The 20,854-nt window shown below is 41.7% G+C and overlaps 1 protein-coding gene across 3 annotated transcripts in view; it reads left to right on the forward strand.

Annotated features, from left to right (window-relative positions):
- The window catches only part of pde4ba (phosphodiesterase 4B, cAMP-specific a), a 200,543-nt gene that overhangs the window by 81,519 nt on the left and 98,170 nt on the right, over positions 1-20,854 (forward strand). The gene's annotated exons all lie outside the window — the stretch shown is intronic.

Raw genomic sequence — 20,854 nt, forward strand, 5'->3', positions numbered from 1 at the left:
TTTTTTTTTATAAAAACACAGCTTTAGACAATCAGTTGCAAGACCACCAATCAAAACATTTGTGTGGAAGTGATGGTTTTGCACCTGGAGCTCATTTCATGTGTCCGCTGTCTGCTGAATTTGAACTATAGTGCGTTTGTGTACAGTATTGCTTGGATTGTAGTATATTGTTTGTAACATCATCCTCCCCCAAGAACTGCAGATTAGTCATAAACAGTAACTAATATTTATTATGTGCATAGTTTCTGTCAAATACGCTAATAAAACAAATTATCTTCATTATAATCCATGCTCAGCCCCTTATCCCTTCCTCATATCTCTTGTTGTTTAGTGTACAATTATGTTGATGCCAATAATTAAGCGATTGTAATAAATTACATCTGACATCTCAGCTATTTGTGAGTTCTGCAATTTTGCACAAATAAATACATTTCCCAACTGTTTAACTATGTTTTAAATCGGTGCTGCTATGACGGAAAATGTACAATCAAGGGATCTGGAATTCTGCTTTTAATTTTTCCAGTTTTTTTCTTCTGTTTTTGGTTTTCTGTTGGAGTCGAGTGAGGGGAAACGTAGAGCAGCGGCAGGAGCGACTGAGGGGAAAAAAGCAATTAGCTGCCATTTCAGTTCAGAGGTTGTGAACGGGGTTATATAGACTTAAAGTCTAGTCACACTGTGCTTTGTAGGGCAACTGAAACTATGAATCCTGTCATTATCGTATTACTCACTGTGTTGTTGAGCATGCATGTGTTTGTCACATGCACACACTCCTTGGTCTGAGCGCGTACCTTCATGCTTCTTCGGGAAACTACAGCTGTGCCATTAACCTACTGCTAATGATGGTGTGCGTCTACGTCTTTGTGCTATATGTAAGTGCGTGAAGCACCCTGAATATTCTTTTCAGCCCACCGAGAAAAGCACGAGCACTCATTAATAAGAACTCCAAAGCAGAACGCAGCAGTACATTTCCTTTCTGCTTTGCCCCCTTCTGTCTGCTTTAAGAAAGAAGCAGTGATTATTCACCACTTGATTGCTGTCTATCACGCTGACTGAAAGGAAGCATGGCAGCATCCCTTTTTTTTTTCTTTTTTGAAGCAGTCAACAATGTGCAGTGATGCGAAGAGAAGGCAGAGCTGCATTGTGCTTGCGGCATCTGAAAACTGAATTTACTGTAGCAGAACTTATTCTGAAGTTATTTGAGCTCAGCGCGGAGGCTAAGAACGAACATCTGTCATCACAAAGACACAGAGACCCACTGAAGTGTTCGTTTTGACCAGAAAGCGGATTCAGTATTGTCGTCACCTTGCAGCCGGACAAACAGATTAAAGTGGTTTATTGGAGATTATGTATCGGAATTTCAGGAGCGGGACCACGCCTCCAAACACGCTCCTTCCGGCTGTCATCTATATAGGTTCCCCCAGTTCTGCAAGTTGATCGTTCACGTTTACGTGCCTCACCCTCCCTCCCTCCTTGTTCTCCATTCTTTAACCTCTTCACTTCTGTTTAGTACACGGGCATCTGCCAGGCCCGGGAGCCATTTCCAGTCCCCTTCGAGGCCTTCCCCAAACCACAGCTCAATTCATGTCAAAGCATTCACCTTTACCTACTAAAACGCTGTCAAACCTAAAATGACGACGTGGGCCCAGCGAGTGAATTGAGGGCATGTTAATGTTAATCGGTCAGTGTTCACTGTTACACACGACTTCCCCGTACAAGTGAAGGAAAGAGAAATGCAGCTAGTTTCCAGCTTATCACCCATCCCTTACATTTTACCTTGAAGGTCACTCAGTTTCATATAAAGCCAGGTCTTTTGGAAATTACTGGCCTTTCAGAGGCTTTAGGTTGAAGCTCACCGTCACTAAGACACGACTTTTACATTTCTTGTGTCCCTGAGTGATGTTTCATTTTCTACCCAGGAATTTGGTGAAAGAATGACATACAGCTACAAAATATCTGAACAAAAGAAGAAGAGAAAGAAAACGCAGCCCACTGCTCGTCTGTGGTAACAAAAAGCTATTAAACGATGTCTCGGAGCTGCAGCCGTGTGGAAAAGAGTCAGCGTTTAACTAATGGCTGAACAGCTTCGAGAGCTGGCGTTTGTGAAAAGCTTTCCTAGATATCTCTGATTACTGAATCCTGAACATCAAACCTGGCAAAAGGTGTTTAAAAAATATGTACCCATTGGAAACTAAGCTAAGCTAATAAACAATGAGCATTAGCGTTAGCATCAGTAGACCAAACACTATGTTTGTGTCTTTGTCGCCAGGTCTGGTTTTATGATTTCTTTTGGTTTTGAGAAGCGATTTATGTTCAAACTCTATATTTTCTATATTCTTCTGTAGATATTTTTCTTTTGTATTCTTCGTGCTCCTGAGATTTGTTGTCTCTCATCTGCTTCCTTCAGTCTTGTCTCTGTGTTTGTCTTTTTATATCAAGTTAACCTTTTCTCCCCATTCTGTTGTCTCTCGTGGTTTGGTCATCTTTGTGTCACAGGCTGGGTCTCTGACCCAGCGCTCTGAGTTCATTTTGTATTTGTTTCATTTTAGATTTGTGATTAGTTCATGTGTCATTCCTATTTAGCTTTAGTTAAGGAAAGGCAGTTATTATTTATTGCTTCCTTGGTTTCTATGTTTGAGTTCTTGTATCGTTCATCACGTGTTAGGTCTGTTAAGCTTGTGTTGTCATGTCTAGTTTCAGTGTTTCCTGTTTTATTTTGAAGGAGTCGTGTGTTCTTTGTTCATTGTATTTAGTTTCACTTCCCCTGTCCTGTTATTAGGCTCATGTCTGTCAGCTGTTCCTCCATGTGTTCCCACTTCCCCTAATCACCTCCTGTGTATTTAAGTCCTCTGTTTTCAGTGTGTCATTGTCAGATCGTCTGCTTTGTTTGCAAGCCAAGAAGTTGTGTCAAGTTTCCTCATGTCAAGTCCATGTTCTTGTTGTAGGTTTTTGGTTAATTTAGCTCACCCAGTTTAGTTTATTGTTAGCCTTGCCTTTTGCCTTTTGTTTACAGTTATTTTGCCAGCCTCAATAAACGGCTCGCTTTCTGTTATTCAAGTCATGTTTCACATTTTGTTTCCGTCTGCATTTGGGTCCACCCTTCACTCTACACACAGTCAGCCCTGCTGATTGTGACACTTTGGTTACTTTGATAGTTTTTCTCTTGTGGTTTTACTTCCTTTGTGTCATTGTCCTCCCACCTGTTACCTCTCCCCCATTACGTGGCGTGTGGTTGTGTGTTCCCTGAGTTTTCTGCCCTTTAAATTCCTTGCTCTGGGTATGTTTCCTATATCTGTATTTATTAGCAGTATTAAAGCTGCGAGGAGTGAACTCACAATGACAGCTGATGTCTTTACAGACTCCAGAACTTCACATTTTTAGTTTTAAAATAGTTTTAAAACAAATATTTGAAGTAATATTTGTTATAATCGAAGTTGAAAAAAGCAAAGATAATTATGAAAACTGTCGGGTAGTAAATGGGATTTGGACTGGATGTGAGAGCAATTGTTCAACTTTCTAATAAACAGCATGGAAATGGTGTCTGTGGATGGTCTGGCACTCAGTCACCCCGTCTGAATCACCGTCTTCTGGTACAATAAGATTATCTGTGCAGCTGTCTGATAAACAAGACTTCTCAGCACACTTGCACATTGCCATATTTCATGCTGTCGTCATCTTCTTCTGCCCGTTCTTCCTTTTCGTCGTCCGTACTGTCATCGTCGTCAGTGCAGACCAGGAGACCTTCTATACATTTTACCAGGAGACTCTGCGTGTGCAGTACGTCCATCTGCCATTTGTGTGTGTCTTCACACACCCTGTCTCCTTGACTCATTGTCACCACTGGCCTTTGGGAGAACCACCACCCACACACTTTCTGATATACAGTATGAGATGCAGTGTGTGTGTGTGTGTGTGTGTGTGTGTGTATGTCTATGCTTACCTCTGTTACTCATCTTGTGGTGACATAAATGTCTGGGAGCGAGTCCCCTGTAACTGCTTTTGTATAAAGACATTAGGAATAGTGTAGGTTACAGGGTTGCCAAGTAAATGTTAAAGTTGCAGTGCAGTGTCTTCTAAAGTTCTGGAAACACAAAGTGTGTGTGTGTGTGTGTGTGTGTGCATGCTGATGTGAATAAAACCAGGCTCGTAGAGAGACTGAATGGTTTCGAGGTAGTTTGTGCTCAGGGATAAAAGGATTTGTGTGGCTTGTTTGTCTAACTGTGTGTGAGAGGGAGGCACAGTAAACTGTGGGGATTATATGGAAGAAAAAGGGAAAATATCGGATCTATTGGAGTTTGTACTCCAATAAAGGTACATTTTTACTTTTATAGGCTGTTTACTAGATTAATTAGCATACCGTTGCATACGTAGGCTCCAGACACGTGTCTGCTAACCTGGTGACTGACTACGAGAAATGGCTTACAACTGTGCCGTACCGCTTGCCAACGTGGGTTTCTTCACCAAGTGCTAAGCCATGTTTGCTTGGGGATCAAGTTTTTTTTATTCATTCAATGACAAGCAATTCATAACTTCTATTTTCTGTTTCTGTGGTTGATATTCTGTCTCTACTACTACCATAACAGTCAGAGATTCTTCATTTCTTTAAATAAGTGAGCAAACTAACAAATTCAGCAGGGGATCAAATAATTATTTCCCCCTCTGTAGGACACCTGGAGGGGATCTTTAAGAAAACAGCAGTGCATCTTAGCATGCAACTTAACTGTTGTGTTTACTCGTTTACTGCCTTCAGAGTGATATAGTGCAGGTCATGCAGACTCTGAGAGGAAGTGTCCTTTTGCTTTCGTTGCTTTATGTTAACCTGGTTTATAACGGCAGTGCTGCTGAAGTGCGCTAACACTGTGTAATCATCACTAAGATGCGTCTCTTGTGTTGACGAATTCCAGCCGCAAACATTTAGGCAGAGAATTAAAACCTTTTGCAGCAGGCTTTCACCCCATTTGTTTTAATCCCACAGCTAGAGGAAAAGTTATTTTTATTCTCTTGGAAGTGTGGTTTTCTAAAAGCCTTCTCCCCCAGCTAAGCAGATTACTGTGTTCAGTGTTGTCAGATGCAAAGAAAGCATCTAACCTTCTTTTTAGCAGTCTTACATAAATTAGATTTAACACCTATTTTACTCTTATTTTTCCTTTTTCTACTTGTGTGTGTGTTTTAGATAATGAAGACCTGCAGGTCACATAGCAGCATGTGGTCAGTGTTTATCCATGCTGGCATGTTGACAGTTTGACATTGGCGACACATTAATTGGCACCATATCCCCTCCCGTCTTTTTCCTGTCTGTGATTGCAGACAGTTGCACCCGGTGATTGAGTGGATACCCAGGGGTATGTTAATTTTGTCAGATCACCCGCGAGCGCTCTCAAATTTGCAAACGTCCCACATTGGCCCATGCCGAGCTTTTGTGTCCCTAATGGCAGCGGTTTGTGCTGATATTCATGTTTCAGTCGGAGATAAAAAAGCTCCGAAATCTTGCCACATCTGAAGGAGAGTCTCACGTGTCTCCTCCCAGCCTCCAGAGGTCAAAGATGTCTCTCACAGCAAGTATGCCAGAGGTTTGCCACATGAGACCAGCTGATGTAATGTTAGGCACATTTTCAGTCATAGTGAGCGTTTTATTTGTTGATTTCTTATTTTCTTATTTTATATGCCACACATTAATCAGGACCAAGTTTAACTGAACGGCTCATTTCAGATGGCAAAATAGCCATTAAAACAGAAGCAAAGCATAAAACAAAAACACAGGAGACGGCGAGCAAAAGAAGGATGAAGGGATGCAAACAACTTCTGAACACTTAAAATGTAACAACGTGAAATCCTGTTAAATTCACAAGCTGACAAGTGCAGACTTGAGAGAGGACACAGCAGTTGTAGAGCAGCACTAAGGCATACATGAAACTTAATGGTAACAGTTATTGTAGGGTAAGGCAGTCTTTCCCTCTTTGGGATTCTGGATTGTGTCAATCCGTCTCTTTGTTTGAAATATGAATGTGTTGAATGCAGGAAGTTTGAGTCCATTAAGATTTGAATATTTCCAGTTTTTTTTTTAAATTCTCCAAATCTTAAAAAAGGTTCAATTTGACATGAAAAGATGCAGTTTGGCTGAGGTCTAACCTTTTTAAGTTTCAGTTCTGCTTTTCTTCTTAGTAATTTTTCCACATGCCTTCGCCTCTCTCACCCATCATGTCTGTCGCATGATTAAAACCTCAGTTTGACTCCAGTCCATTAGTGTTCATTATCCCCGCTCTCTAGCAGTGCCTGTTTGGTTAGTATCACACTGATTTATACATATGCAAACTGTGAGAAGTCTTTTAATACACTAGACTCGTATCCTGGTTGACCCTGGTACCTCTGTGTTGGACAAAGATGCAGCTTTTACAGATTCACAGATTTTAACTTAAACAATCAAAAACAGGATTCAAGAGCAGACTTTCAGCTTTAATTCAAGAGGTTTCACATGTTTTTTGTTAACTGATTTTGAACTAAAGGCATTTTTTATGCATAGTTCCTCATTATAAGTGACTCAAAATTGGTAGGCAGTTGACTGACAAGCAGTTTCACAGCCAGGTGAGAGACACCCACAAATAAGCAGCAACTGAAGGTGGCTGCTGTAAAGGTCTAGCAGAGCATCTCAAGGAAGCAAACAGCTTTGGTGATGTCCATGGTTCTACACATCCGGCAGTTTTTCACTGATATATACGAACTATATAGTCTATGAGATTTAAAATTCCTAGTTCATCCATTTAATTTTCCCCACTGGGGGGGGGGATATAGGTTAATTGGAAATTCTAAATTGCCCATAGGTGTGAATGTGAGTGCGAATGGTTGTCTCTATTAGGTTGCGACAGACTGGCGACCTGTCCAAAGCCGTGGCCACACTAATACGTTTTCATTTGAAAACGCATCTTTTTCTCTCCGTTTAGGCCTTCCCTCCACACCGAGACGGCGTTTTTGGTCAAGGAAAACTGAGCTATTTGAAAACGCCGTTTTCGCGTCGCAGTGTGGACTGCATAAACGGAGACTTTCGGAAACGATGACGCACTTTAGTCATGTGACGCAGTCATGTGAGCAATTAAACTAAGATGGCGGAGGGCAGTATACTGCAGTTGTTTTGTTTGCTCTCAATTTTGACAGCCCTATTAAAGATTAATATCAGTTTGTACATGCTCCAGATAGCTTTCCTTCAACTTTGTACTTTTGTGTTACTCGCAGTTACTTCACCTCATTGTCAGCCCATTTAAAAAACTCGGTGCTTTTCCTCGACATTTTGCCGCGACATTTCAAAGAGCCGGAAAGTAAATAAATGGCAGACAGAAATGACGCAGGTCGAATCGTCTTACATTTCACGCATGCGCAGTACAGGAATGTAAGCGTTTTCAGTTGTTTCAGTGTGGATGAACAACTGTTCTGAAACACTTGAAAATGATAGTGTGGACGCAGAGCGTTTCTAGACGAAAACGCCGTTTCCAAATTTATCCGGATTAGTGTAGACGTAGCTCAAGGTGTACTCCGCCTCTCGCCCTAAGACAGCTGGGATAGGCAGCAGAGAATGGATGGATGGATGGATCCATTTGATTTTGAGCCTCAGAAATGAAGGACTGTTTATGAAGATGTAATTCCTAACACTTTGTAAATCCTTTAAATCAAAGATCAAGTCTGCACTTCAGTCACTTCCCTGTGGGGTGCACAGAGATCGTGCAGCAAGCTCCACAGATAATATGATACTAACAAAAACAAGGTGTACTTCACACAAACTGATTTGGTTTACTGTACATAGAACCAGACATATATGATCTTTAGCACATTCCACTATAAATTACTTTAATCTTACAGATAAAGATGAAAAAACTCAAATTAACATTGCTGCATTAATCAGCAGTGTAGCGGCTCAGCTCCACAGATGCTAATCTCAACCAGTCGGATAATCAGCTCGTATCTCAAAAGTTCCTATGGGAAGGATTTTGCAAAGTGCGTATTGTATAATACGCTTCCTTTAAACAGGCACCCAGACACAGGACTCAGGTGAGATCATGATATATCATGGCTGTCAGGTATTTTTAGAGTTCCTGTGCCTCCTCATGGCCACGGTGGATTACTCTGATCCATTCTGTAAACTCAGACACTTGAACTTTGGGATAGCTTAATCAGTGCTGTCTTGGCCATTACTACCTTAGGGAGTAAAACTGAAAGTCCTTCTATGAAGGAAGTGTATTATGTTAGTGTAGCCAAGAGGGAACCTTTCTGCCCCCTGCAGTTCTTTACTTGGTGGAAACATCATAACTCTGCAGTATGCAGGACAGATTTCATATAGAAAAACATTCCAGTAGGGCGGCGGGTACTCACACAGGTCCACAGTCATATAGAGGGATATTGTACGTAGAGACATGCAAAAACACACTGAAAGTACACATAGATTAATGGCAGGGAGGAAAAAACTATAGATTTGGAACTTCATAGACAAGGTAATGAGGAGCACATTCCAGTGGAGTGCAGTGAAAACATACCTGCACACACACAAACACACAACACTACCAGCTTACTTTCAATCGGTATGACAAATGTCTGACCGGAGTAACATTTCACAACATGTGACCTAGAATTCAGCAAGTTTACTTTAACCAGTTTTTCCTCTATTTGTGGCTACTTCTAATTTAATGCCCGTGCATGTACTTTCTTTCTTTCTTCCTCCACCACATTCAGGGTTAGAGCATCACTGAGTCGTGATGGCTTGACAAATGGAGTGGCTCGATTACATTCAAGTGTGACACGTGACTTTCTTTTAGCTCGGTGGATGCATCCTTAGTGTCCAAGTTTATTCAATACTTCATTTATTTTCCTGTGGAAATATTCTGTGTCTTATACTCTAAACTTGGGCAATAGTCACATGGATTACCCAGATGAGATCAACAATGGTACTTCTGAGAACTTCACACATTAATCAGTGATGTCCTTCTTTTGGTCTCTATAAGGCCTGATTTAGATTTCTGTGGGAACTTTTTGTAGAGGCATAGCATACCCTATGATGATGGTGTTGCTGCCATTTATGCATGATGTGTTGATTACCATGTGACTGCTATCACTTCCAACATAACTGAAGACAGAAAACTAAACAGCAGTGACGTTTGTAGGGTTACTGAAGTTGGGCTAGCTGGTATATAATGATGTGCTACGTGATCGCTAGCGACACAGCTATGTTAGCATAGCATAAACACAGTGAAGCTGGAGGATGAACGCTAACTTTTTTCCACTCGATAAAAGTTAACGTGAGGGTTCCCGATGGTTAGGGACAAATGCAATCGCATGGCAGGATGCTGTAAACGGACCAAACTTCAGTCAGGAGAACAACTGAGATAATCCATCCACAATACGAGGTTAGTCATTAATATACTGCTGCATGGGCTGGGCTGTAGTTACATCGTAACAGTTTAAAACCTCAGCTTTAAAATGAACAGTGGTAATAAAATCAGAGGCTGACAGTGATCACTGACTGTTTTTAGGGGCTTGTTCAGATTAAATAGAACAAGATACAAAACATTAAAACACGTTAAAAACACGACAGCCTTAATAAACACAGAGTAGTTTTGACCTGGAGGCAGGGTTCATATGTCATCACTTAACAGCCAGATTTGTTTTGTTTTCACCTCTCCCATCTTTGTGCAACTCTCTCTCTCTTTTCTTGAATGTCTTTCTACATCTTCTTGCCTTGCTTGAGTTCCCATTAGCTCAGTGACTGCATGCCATCCCACTCTCTTTGTTTCTGCTCTCATATGTAACCTTTCAGGTTAGTTCAGCAGGCACCAAACTCTGGGCCTTTGAGACTGACATTTGAAGGTCAGTCGTACCTTCGAAGCCGCACATCCGACTACTTAGAGAGCCTACAGTGCTGAACGCAAACAAAGTCACATACGCGCACAGGAAACACGTCGGCACGCGTCTCAGTAACGGACTCGATCAAATCAAACACCGAGATGAAATCCACGGGGAACAAAGCTTTCTGACCAGATTATTGACTTTTAATCCTTTCCGCTCTCTTTTGAAAATTGCTTTTTATACACAGACATCAGAGAACACGTTTTAAATCAGTCCATCCTGGGCACTAAGTTAATGAAGTAAGCGGCTATGATCAGCAATCAGCCATAAACCACAACTTAGGAACAAGACGTATTGCTTTCGGAACAAACATTTTTATGGCTTCAGAAAACTTTTGAAAAGTCTAAGTAAACATTGGGTACAAGAAAAATCTTTTAAATCTGAAGATAAAGAAGCACAACGAGCTCAGGCAGTTTTTTCCTCAAAGACAAACTTGGACTGCTTTGTATTAATTAACAACATAATAACAGACTAACATTGCTCCTTCTTCTGTGTGTAAGCATTTTTTTCCATACAATGCAAAGATAAATTTTGTAATCTGCTGTCAGACATCATTGAAAGCCCTCAGAATCACTAAATCTGTCACTCAGTGTCATCTCAAGGTTGCCGATAAAGTGGCACAACAACAAAAGATAAGGCAGAACAGGAGTTTTGAAGGTGACGCGCCTTGTTTCACAGCATACAGCAGTGTCTTTCTCTCTTACGCTGTTTTTCTCGCCATGTGCCGTCATTTTCCATCAACACCTCAGCCTGTTCTGAACGTTCTCGATCCAATGGCACTAAACAAGTTAGAGTCATAAGGAAGTTGTGTGTGTGTGTTTGTGTACCCATAACTCAAAGATGATCATACTAAAAGCTGCCATTTTTAGCACTTTGATAGCTTGAGTGCTATGCTTTGAGCAAACAGAGCTCTAATTCCAGGTTGTAGAGACGTCCTGCAACCAGATAATGGATGAGAGACAATCGGAATTATTGATTGTTTTTATGGCTTAGCTGGATCTGACTGCTGACTACGGATGGGAATGATAGACAGACTTATATAATAATATCATGATACATTACCCCCACTACCATGTAGAGATTCTTGAAAATATTTTATGCAATGCAAGACATCTGCAAAGAAGGAAAAACATGTGTTAGTGTTTATGATTATAATTAAAATATAACAGTGCTATCGGTCAGTTAATGACCCTGATGAGGATAAGTGGAAGAGAACGGATGGAAGTTCCCTCCTGCTGAGAACTGAATGAGACTGATTCCTGCATATTAGAAATGAGAGCTTGCTAAGCTGGTTAGCTTAGCATATTGCCAAGACTGGTAACAGCTGCTCTGGCTCAGTCCAAATGTCACAACATTTACATGAGCGAGCCTTTAAAGGTTATCATGCTATAGCTCATTTGTTTAAAGCGCAATTAGAAAGAAGGAAAATCCATGGCGAGCCTGGTGATGCAAAGAAAGAAAGTAAAGCGAGAGTCAGAATCTAAACGTTGTTTTAACGAGCAGATATTAACGTGTGATTTCTTCCACGTATCCTCGTGAGATTACGCCTGCGCGCGTTTGTCCAGTCGGACACTGATCCAGAACGTTTTTGGTGTGCGCCCCATGTGTTTACTCTGCCTCGGCGAACGGGGATAATTAAATCCTTTCTCTCTTATTTTCCTCTCCTCTCTGCTTATTCCTTGCGACACTCCTCCTCCGCTCCTGTCTGTTCGTGTTATGCACATTGCTCCCTTTTCTTCTCACCCCAGTACTTTCTCGCGGTCCACTCCCTCCTTATTCCTCGGCTGTTTATGTGTCACAGGCAGCAGAGTGGCGTCTGCATTGTAGTCATCACTAATTCAAAGCAAACAGCGTGCCTTTATTTTCCTCCCTGATGTATTATGCATCCATTATTCCGCTAAGATATTTCTAATAAGGACACATCACACACACACGAGGAGTTTTATTCTATTATTCTGTGCAAAATCCTCTAAACTAGACTTCAGCTGATGGTGCAAAACAATCCGCTGCACAAGCACATCAACAAGAATTTCTCCAGAGATGAAATCTTTTGTCTCTTCTTCCACTTCTTTTGCTCTTAAACCTCACTCGGTCCGCTAGAGTTTGGGAAAGTGATTACCGCTCTCAAACATATTACCTGCTGTTACTTTGCGGTGGCCCTAAGAGGGCATTTCATGTAATCTCTCCACTTTTCACCCTATTTCCCCCCTCCAGGCTCTCTCAGCAACAATAGGCTCCCTTCACTCCACCGCTTTTCTCCACAATCCATCAGCGCAATACATCTCCTCGATGTGTTCATCGACTTCATGTCGTGCATGCTGCCTAATAACAGTTATCTTAATTGAAATCAATGGAGGGATATAGAATCGACTGTTGCCGAGGGGGAGCTGGGTGGAGGTGGCTTCCTGCTCCTCTGCCGCTGCTCCCTTCACGCTCGTCCGTCTGAGAGAGATAAATGCCCCTCATAAAAACAAAATCAAATGAAATAATTGTAATTTTAATCGATGGAAATGTTGTTTGTGATACAAACAGCAGTCCTGCCTGGTTTGAAGCTTATTTGTGCTTGTTTTTTTCTTTCTGTCAGCTCTTCTGTTGTCTTTGGTAGTTGACAGAAGAGACAGACAGGAAAGATGGGAGGGAGGCGTGATGACATGTGACAAAGGTTGCATGCCAGATTGGCGGGTACACAGTATGCGCCTGAGTCATCTGAGCCGCCACGACACCATCAAACCCCGCGGTTTATAGCACTTGCTCCAGCTCCAAGAAGAATTATTCAAATGGCTCTGCAGGGTCGATGTTCCTATGTGGCATCGCTCTTATTACAGCCACCAGTAACAGTTCTGATGCATTAAATACCATTTAAGTGTTCATACCTCACAGATGTATACAGTGCATTCAGTATCAGAGGACTGTCCTCAAAGCTGAACTTCACTCTCAGTTCATATGAACTTCAGCACCGTCACCATAAACACAACTATGATTGTGCTGATGCCAGACTACCGTCTCCTTAGTTTATGTGATAATTTTATGTTGAGGTTATTGCTCTTTTTAAAAAAAATCAGAGCATAAACATTTAAATACCAGATTAAACTGAGTCTAACCTCTTCTCCTGAACCTTTGCTAACTGCAGTGTTTCTCAGGGACTCTTGATTCAGTTCTGTTGGCCAACATTCAACTTTTCAACAGGAGCATTAAGATGCGATGTCAGCCGGTGGGAAATTAGAGTCGCTATAATGAATATAGAATTAAATTCTCAAATTTTAACATCCAAGGTTGTGTGTAGGACACTGCAGAGCCAATAGAGAGCCACAGTCACTGTTGCACTATAGAAGGTATTAATGACTGTGCACGGTAGCGGTGCCCTGGCAGCAGGCTGGAAGCATCTGGAATGCAGACAGAGTGCTAATTACAGAGAGGAATGGAGAACTAAGCAGAGGAACCAGGCTTACCTTCTCTTTTTGTCAGAGACAGAATGGAGCCTGGTTCACACGCGTGAAATGAAGGTTAGTCCCACTCTGTTTGCTATGACACTGGGGTTGATTTTCTTTTTTTAGGGACTCAGAGTCACAATGAACAAGCTGCAGAAGCAAAAGAGAAATCTATCAGCTGAAGCCAGGTCTAACCCGGCTGACCTGGATGCTTTTATGAACTCCGCTTTTTACAAATTGATTAGCAATGATTTGTAAATCTCATCATGTTTTATTCACAGTAGAACACAAAAAACAATCAAACGTTTAAACTGAGAAAATTTACAGTTTTAAGAAAAGACAATAAAGTCATTTTAAAATTGATGGCAGCGACACATCTCACAAAAGTTGGAAAGAGGGCGAGAAAAGGCTGGAAAAGTAAGTGGTATTAAAACAAAACAGCTGGAGGTATGTTTTGCATCTAATTAGCTTAACTGGTAACCTAATTAGATGGAAAATGTAACCTAATTAGGTTAATTGTCAGCAGGTGAGTATAGAAAGAGGATCTTAGCGAGGCAGCGTTTCTGAATCTACAAATTGTAGAAAAATTTCAGAATAATGTTCCTAAATAAAATTCTGAAGACTTTGAAGATCTCGTTATCTGCAGTACGTAAGGCAACTAAAGGTTTGAGAATCTGGGGAAATCTCAAGAGATGAGGCCGAAAATCAGCAGTGGATACCTGTGATCTTTGGGCCCTCAGGTGGCATTGCATTAAGAGCAGGAATGACTCGGTCCTTAAAATCATGGCATGGGATGAGCAGCACTTCCAGGACTGTCTGTGAGCACAGTTCATCACAAATGCAGGTTAAAGCTCTATCACGCAAAGAAGAAAGCGAATGTGAACATGATCCGGAAACACCACCATCTTCTCTCTTTGAGGCAAAGTGTAAAACGGTTGTGTGGTCCGACGAATCGGAATTTGAAAAGTGAAAAGTACATACAGGTTTTAGAGAACAAATTCTCCCGTTCTGGTGGAAGGCCTTGCACATTTCTGCAAGATCATGCTAAACCACATGCTGCATCTATTACAACAGCATGGCTTCATAGTAAATGAGTCCAGACCTTTCACCAGTTTGGCAGAATGAAGAAGAGGCACCATTAATCCTACATTAGAGAAGAATAAACACCATTCCTCTCCCAGAAGTCCGGCAACTTCTCTCCTCCGTTCCCAGATGTTTACTTTTTTGATGATCAAATTCAAAATCTGCTATTATTTTATGTAAAATAGTATCATGTCAAAGTTTAAATGTTTGAATTGTTTTCTATGTTCTATTGTGAATAAAATAGAATTCGGGTTACATTAAATGAGGGAGTTTGATTTATTTCTTAGACTATGATGTTAGCCACAAATGTACTACTATCCTAAAAGGAGGTTACTGCTACATTACACTGTAGTGGGCTTACAAAGATTACAGCCTATCAATGTATAAGGCTACAATTTAACAATGCAAAACTGATATAATTGTTGTAATGTTTCTTTGCTGATGATAGCAGGTTTTTACAAGTGAGAAGAACACATGGAAGAGAAAGAATAAATACTGTGGACAATCATCTGTTGGATGAACTTCTTGAACTTTTTCACATTTAGTGTTGCAATTTAGGCTTGGCCTGTGTGTGTGTGTGTGTGTGTGTGTGTGTGTGTGTGTGTGTGTGTGTGTGTGTGTGTGTGTGTGTCCCCGCGCGCGCGCGTGCCTCTTTGTGTAAACAACTTGTTTGTATGCTTCATTTTACAAGCTTGATACATGCAAAGAGCAAAGCTGACAGCTGTTGCTAAAGGCCCAGTGTCCTGTTTACTTAATGAATGAAATAATAGATTCCACTGGTTTACTAGAAACCTCGCTACCGCATACAAAAGGATTAGGTTAGATTAGATGCGTGTTATGTGACAGCCGTCTGCTGTTATCATATTGCATCAAACTGCAGCTGCAATTTCATTAACTCTTCCACACCGACACACATGCACATTGAAAATGTGGGTATTAATATATGAAAATCACCCCTCATGCATTCCGCCTTTTGCATCTCTTGCCCAGTTAAAAAACCGTTTTGAACTGATTTGAAAAGTAAGGCTGCAGAGGAAGTACCTCAAACCTGCATTCTTTCTGCTGGCCAGCAGGGGGTGACTCCTCTGGTTTGAGGAAAGAAGCAGGTTTCGTCTCCCTCAATCTATTATCTTATTAAACACTTGTTTCAAGTCCTGCTGAATGCAATATCATGTTCATTTTATGATCCCTATTAGTATCATATACATATACTTGGCACAATGGCTGCTTATATATAAAGTCTGGAATCTCTCTCCCGAGATGTTTTTTCAGTGTTGAGTTAGTGGTCCACATAACTGTTAGAGCACTTTCTATCTTCCATATTTATTCATCCTGATAACACAATTATAGAAATTTTCCCGATGGCACAAAACTTAAAAAGCGTGTCATTGGAGAAATGACATCTCCACTTAGACGGCCTCAAATTGGCATTCATGCGCACGCTCACTCAATCCAGTCATTCCAAATGAGGACTCAGTGTTAACAAAACCGAGCTGATCAACAGTAGCTGTCATTTCTCAGGATTAAGGTATCGGAAAAATGGAATTATTGGATCCTGGATCTTTGCATGCATATGCCCGGAGCATGTTTGTCTTTCCATCTCTATGTATTTTGCCAGCATATTTAAACACATTGTGCACAGTGCTTGTGTGTGTGTACGCATGTTGAAGTGGTAATGAGGCATGAAATCAGACATGGCTGGTTCTGAGCAGTTATGAATGGACGCTTGGTTTTGTCACACAGGGGCTACACTGTTCAAACACTAACCACTCTGTCCCTTTGCTATGTGTCCCCCGAGGGGGTAATGATATAAACTGTGGACGAGGGGGGTCCTTCTCCAGAACATAAACACAGAGGCCCTCCCTCCTCCTCTTGCCGTGGCTCTTTCCCGTCTCTCAGCGTTGACAGGTGAGGGTGAGGTGTGACCACCGAGGAGGAGCGGCGACTGGGGGAGGGTGAGGGGTGGTTATGGTTACCCTGGTGACCTTCTGGCCCCTGTGGAAATAATTACTCAACACCATCATTAGGTGTGGCCTTGTGACGCAAGAACAGACTCGAGTCTGCCAGTGGTGAGACTGCCCACTGGACACTTTTTGTCCAGCCATTGCTGGGTTTCTATGGTAACGAAAGCTAAACTGCTGGGTTTAGCATTTATGTGTGTGGTCTTAAGCTAATGAGTTATATGGGTGGATGCCAGCAGGTTAGCAGATGTAGTTTCTCTCAACTTTGAGGCTCCATATTTTGACCCTCTGTGGCTACTGTAGTACGCAAGAAGAATGTGAAAGCGCTCGGATTGTTTAGTTTCTTCTTTTAAAATAAAATTAATAAAAATCTGACATAAGTGCTAATAAATTAAAGATGTGCTTACCTGTTAGGGGGTTACATATGTGGAAGCTAAAGTCCAAACTGGTCTGATTATTATAACAAAGTGTGACAAACTAAATTCATTTTACCTGATTTGCTTGCTTCCACTTAGCTTAACCTACCTCCCATTCGTCCATCCGTCTGTCTTATTCCTTCCTTCCTCCGAGCCGTCGTTGCAGCAGTCTAAGAAGAGCTGCCCAGACTTTATTCTCCCCAACACCTCCTCCAGCTCTTCTGAGAGGATATGACACATTCCCAAGCCAGCTGAGAAACAGGATCTTATTCTTTCAGATACTTCCCATCTTGTCCTTGTGTATTTTATTATTCATTGTCGTACAATAAAAAAAAAATGTCAATGAGAGCTCCTCAAAACACAGGTGTTTCTGGGGAAGCTTAGGTTCGGGGAGCTGAGCCCCTGTCTCCATCCCAAATGATCTGAATCTCTGTTATAAAGCTACAAAGCTTTAGCGTGATCACTGAGCAGTGTTGTCTCCCACAAATCATGTTGAGTGGTATTTCCTTACATTGAAAGGAGGCGTCAGATTTCAACACAATAACACACGACGATGACTCAAATGAAATTTAGTAAGTAACCAGATGTTTCTTTTATTTAATAGCATTATTACAATCAAGTAACTTCACCGAGTGTAATTACTGTGCTGATTATGGTAGGTTCTCACGTGTTCTCGTTATATTCATTCATTAATTATTCTTTGATGATGAATGAATTGCTAAAAACCGAAGAGAGGATGGTTCACTGTTTGAGCTGCAGATCCAAAATAATCTCTGCCAAATCCTAACAATCCTCCACATTACACTGTTGAGGTTTTTTCTTTTTTTGCACAGTCCCTTGGCTGCCAGAGCTGTAGTACTATTTTCTGTCTGCTGCATCCACCCAATCATCTAAATCTGTTTGTGTGTGTTAGTGCTTTGCAAATCCATTTGAGTCTATTCCATCTGCACCGTCAGTATTTATGTTCCACTGTTCACCAGCATTTCACCTTTAATTCAGTTTGATGTGATATGATTCATTTCATTTCAATTTGATTTAGTTTTGTATATATCAGATTAATATGTAGCTACATGGCTCCAAACCATAAGCTGTTGCCTCAAGTTGCTATGTAGCTATATATTAATTTGATATATACAAAAATAGTACACTCTTACAATAATACAGAGAAAACCTCAAGAATCAAACGCCCCTCTATGAACAAGCACTTGGCGAAAGTGGGAAGGAAAAACTCACCTTTAACAGGAAGAAACCTCCAGAAGAACCAGGCTCAGGGAGGGGCGGGGCCATCTGCTGTGACCAGCTGGAGGTGAGGGAGGAACACAGGACTAAAGACACACTGTGGAAGAGAGCCAGAGATTCATAGTAACTAATGATTGATGAAGCTGAAGGCGCTGCCTCCCATCCTACTTTTAAATATCCTAGAAACCACATATAAGCCTGCAGTCCAGGAGCAAAGTGCTCTACTGGGATGATACGGTATTGTGAGGCCTTTAAGATAAGGTGGGACCTGATGATTTAGGAGCCAATGAGGAGCAGCCAAAAGCTTGCTTGTGTGGATGGATGATGTCATTCCAGAAAAAAATCATCAACAAATACGATTCTGGTCAGCAGCAGCTGTCAGTCAAAAAGAAAATGATTCAGCAGTTAGAATTCAGCAGGTACAATCCAGAAAGCTAATTGAAGATTAATTGGATTTGACGTAATCCAAATGCAGACTCACATCCTGCGACATTATTCATTTTCTTGACAAAAGCTACACAGACACACACAGACACACACATGCACAAACATAATTTCCTGTCTCCCCTCAATAGCAATCTTCTGACTCTTGGATCATGAGAGGAAATTGAACTGGCTCATGGTAGTTTGGCCCTTGTTCCTCGCGTCCAAACAAAGCAACCTTTTGGCTTTTTTTAAAGCAAGAAAATGATCCAGATGCTTATATGTACGTGCAGCTGCTTAAATAAGTTGGAATTATTTGCACGGTACACATAAGAAAGGACCGCTGACATTTACCAAATTATGACCGCTGACCCTCTGCATGTTTCCAAACTATAAGAGTAACAGAGAATATCTGCAAAGGTTCAACCGCCTTGCATTACAATACAGTGCGTAGGTTGATGCACCACTAAAAATAGTACTGTCATCTTACATGTGCATTATTTATAAAGCCATAGAACTATTTTGTATTTTGCAAACTTGAGCCATAGACAGACTTTAAACAGTCCTGTATTAGGACACTCGATGGCACGTTGACCTTCTTGATCTGTTCTTGGTTCCTTAAGTTAGCAGTGACTAAAAATGCCAGAAAACACTGATTTCTTTGTGTGGTTTTGTTAGTTTGAACGACTCCTAGTAAGTAGCATATTGCTCATGTTATTGGAGCACCTCTCTGGCTACATTCCCCCTTGGGGGGAATCCAGACTCCACTTTTACAGCTACTGGCCTAGAAAAGTCACACTGGGTCCAAAATTATTATAACACTGGAAGTCAGCTCGCAGCCTGCGCTGTGCGTGTCTGCGTGTGTAGCAGCAATTGTGCAATACCATGCTTTTGCAAGTGTGTTTAAGGTTGACCTGCCTGCCAGCACCTTGTGTTTGTAAGTGTGTGTGTGGCCTAAACAGCCTCCCTGTAGCTGCGTGCTACTCTGTCTGCTCGCAGCTGCTGAATGGGGCCTTGGCCATGAGACCCAGCCGGCGCTCACCATCTGCCAGTGTCCTTGCGCGGCGCTCCTTCTGAGGAGTCCAGGCAGAGTGTCGAGCACAAACAACAGACGCCCAGAGAAACACGGTAGCGGGCGCACGCAGATCACATACCGGCATGCACTAGTACGTGTAAACACATTCATCTCGCCATCACCTCCTGTTCATCGAGATGCGGCGACTGTTGAGAGGCATGGGACGGAACAGCCTCGATAGCCTAATGACCTAATGACAGATTAAAATGGAGAACAACAGCGAGGATGATGATGGTGAGGGTGGTAATCGCACCGTCCGTGTCAAAGACAAACTCACTTCCTCCTGAAGTTTAGAAGCTTTTGATACTATGAGGCTGGCATCATGTCAGAAGAAGAAAAACACTGATCCTAACTTTGGAGCTTAAGGAGAATGCATCTGAAATGCAGTCGACACATTTAGCACAGCGGCCTGACGTGACGGGAAACAAAGATGTTCCTCATCTGCTCATTGTTGAATAACTGGAAATGTTAGTGGCTTTGTAGCGCTTCAAGTAAATGGCGAGGGGAGAAAACAATCCACTTCCTGCCACTGGGGAGACAAAAAGAGACGAGCTTTTAATTACAGACTTGTTTACTGTTGTCATTTTTATCACCTAAATATGTCCCCGAGGGGCTTGTCTGCCTCTCTCTGTGGCTCTCGCGCTGACTTAATCTGTCATTACAGACCACTCAACAAGGCTGGGCACTGCAACTGGGCCTGCAGCAGCAGACAGCACACACACACACACACACACACACACACACACACACACGACTCTGGGTCGTGTTATTCAGTCGAGGTTGGTACAGACATGTTTCTGCTTGAAAAAAGTGACAAATATGCAATTAGATCTGGTGAGCATTGAAGATGGCAGGCTGGAGGACCATCTGCACTGGTGCCCATATTCCTTATGCTCTGTCACCACTCTGGAAAAGTTTCTGTCTCTGTCTTGAGCACCAAAAAAACTGCCAACCACCTGCAGTAGCGATGACTCATGGATGTATTTTTGATATGACAGACTTGTTTATGAAGACATGCTCCATGTAAATGCATTCAGTCTTTAAATGTGTTTATATTAAGGTCACAAATGATAGCATGTAAAAGTTGGCACCCAAATGGCTAAATGCACTGAAGACTGATTCAGTTTAGCAGTGATTGGATTTGTCAGGTGTGTAAAGTAGAACTCATAATACACATTTCGTTTGCCTTACATAGCACCAGGCGACTCCTTTTTTCCATCCTAGGAAACCCTCAGTCCAATTTAATGCCTTCTATTACATTTGTTGACTTAATGTTCGTGGCGTGCTGCTGGATTTTGCTTTTTTAGCCTTATGAAAAACTGCCTTTCAGATGCCTGTCCACATTCA

Source organism: Oreochromis niloticus, linkage group LG17 (assembly GCF_001858045.2).
Source record: "Oreochromis niloticus isolate F11D_XX linkage group LG17, O_niloticus_UMD_NMBU, whole genome shotgun sequence".
NCBI classification, from domain to species: Eukaryota; Metazoa; Chordata; class Actinopteri; order Cichliformes; family Cichlidae; genus Oreochromis; species Oreochromis niloticus.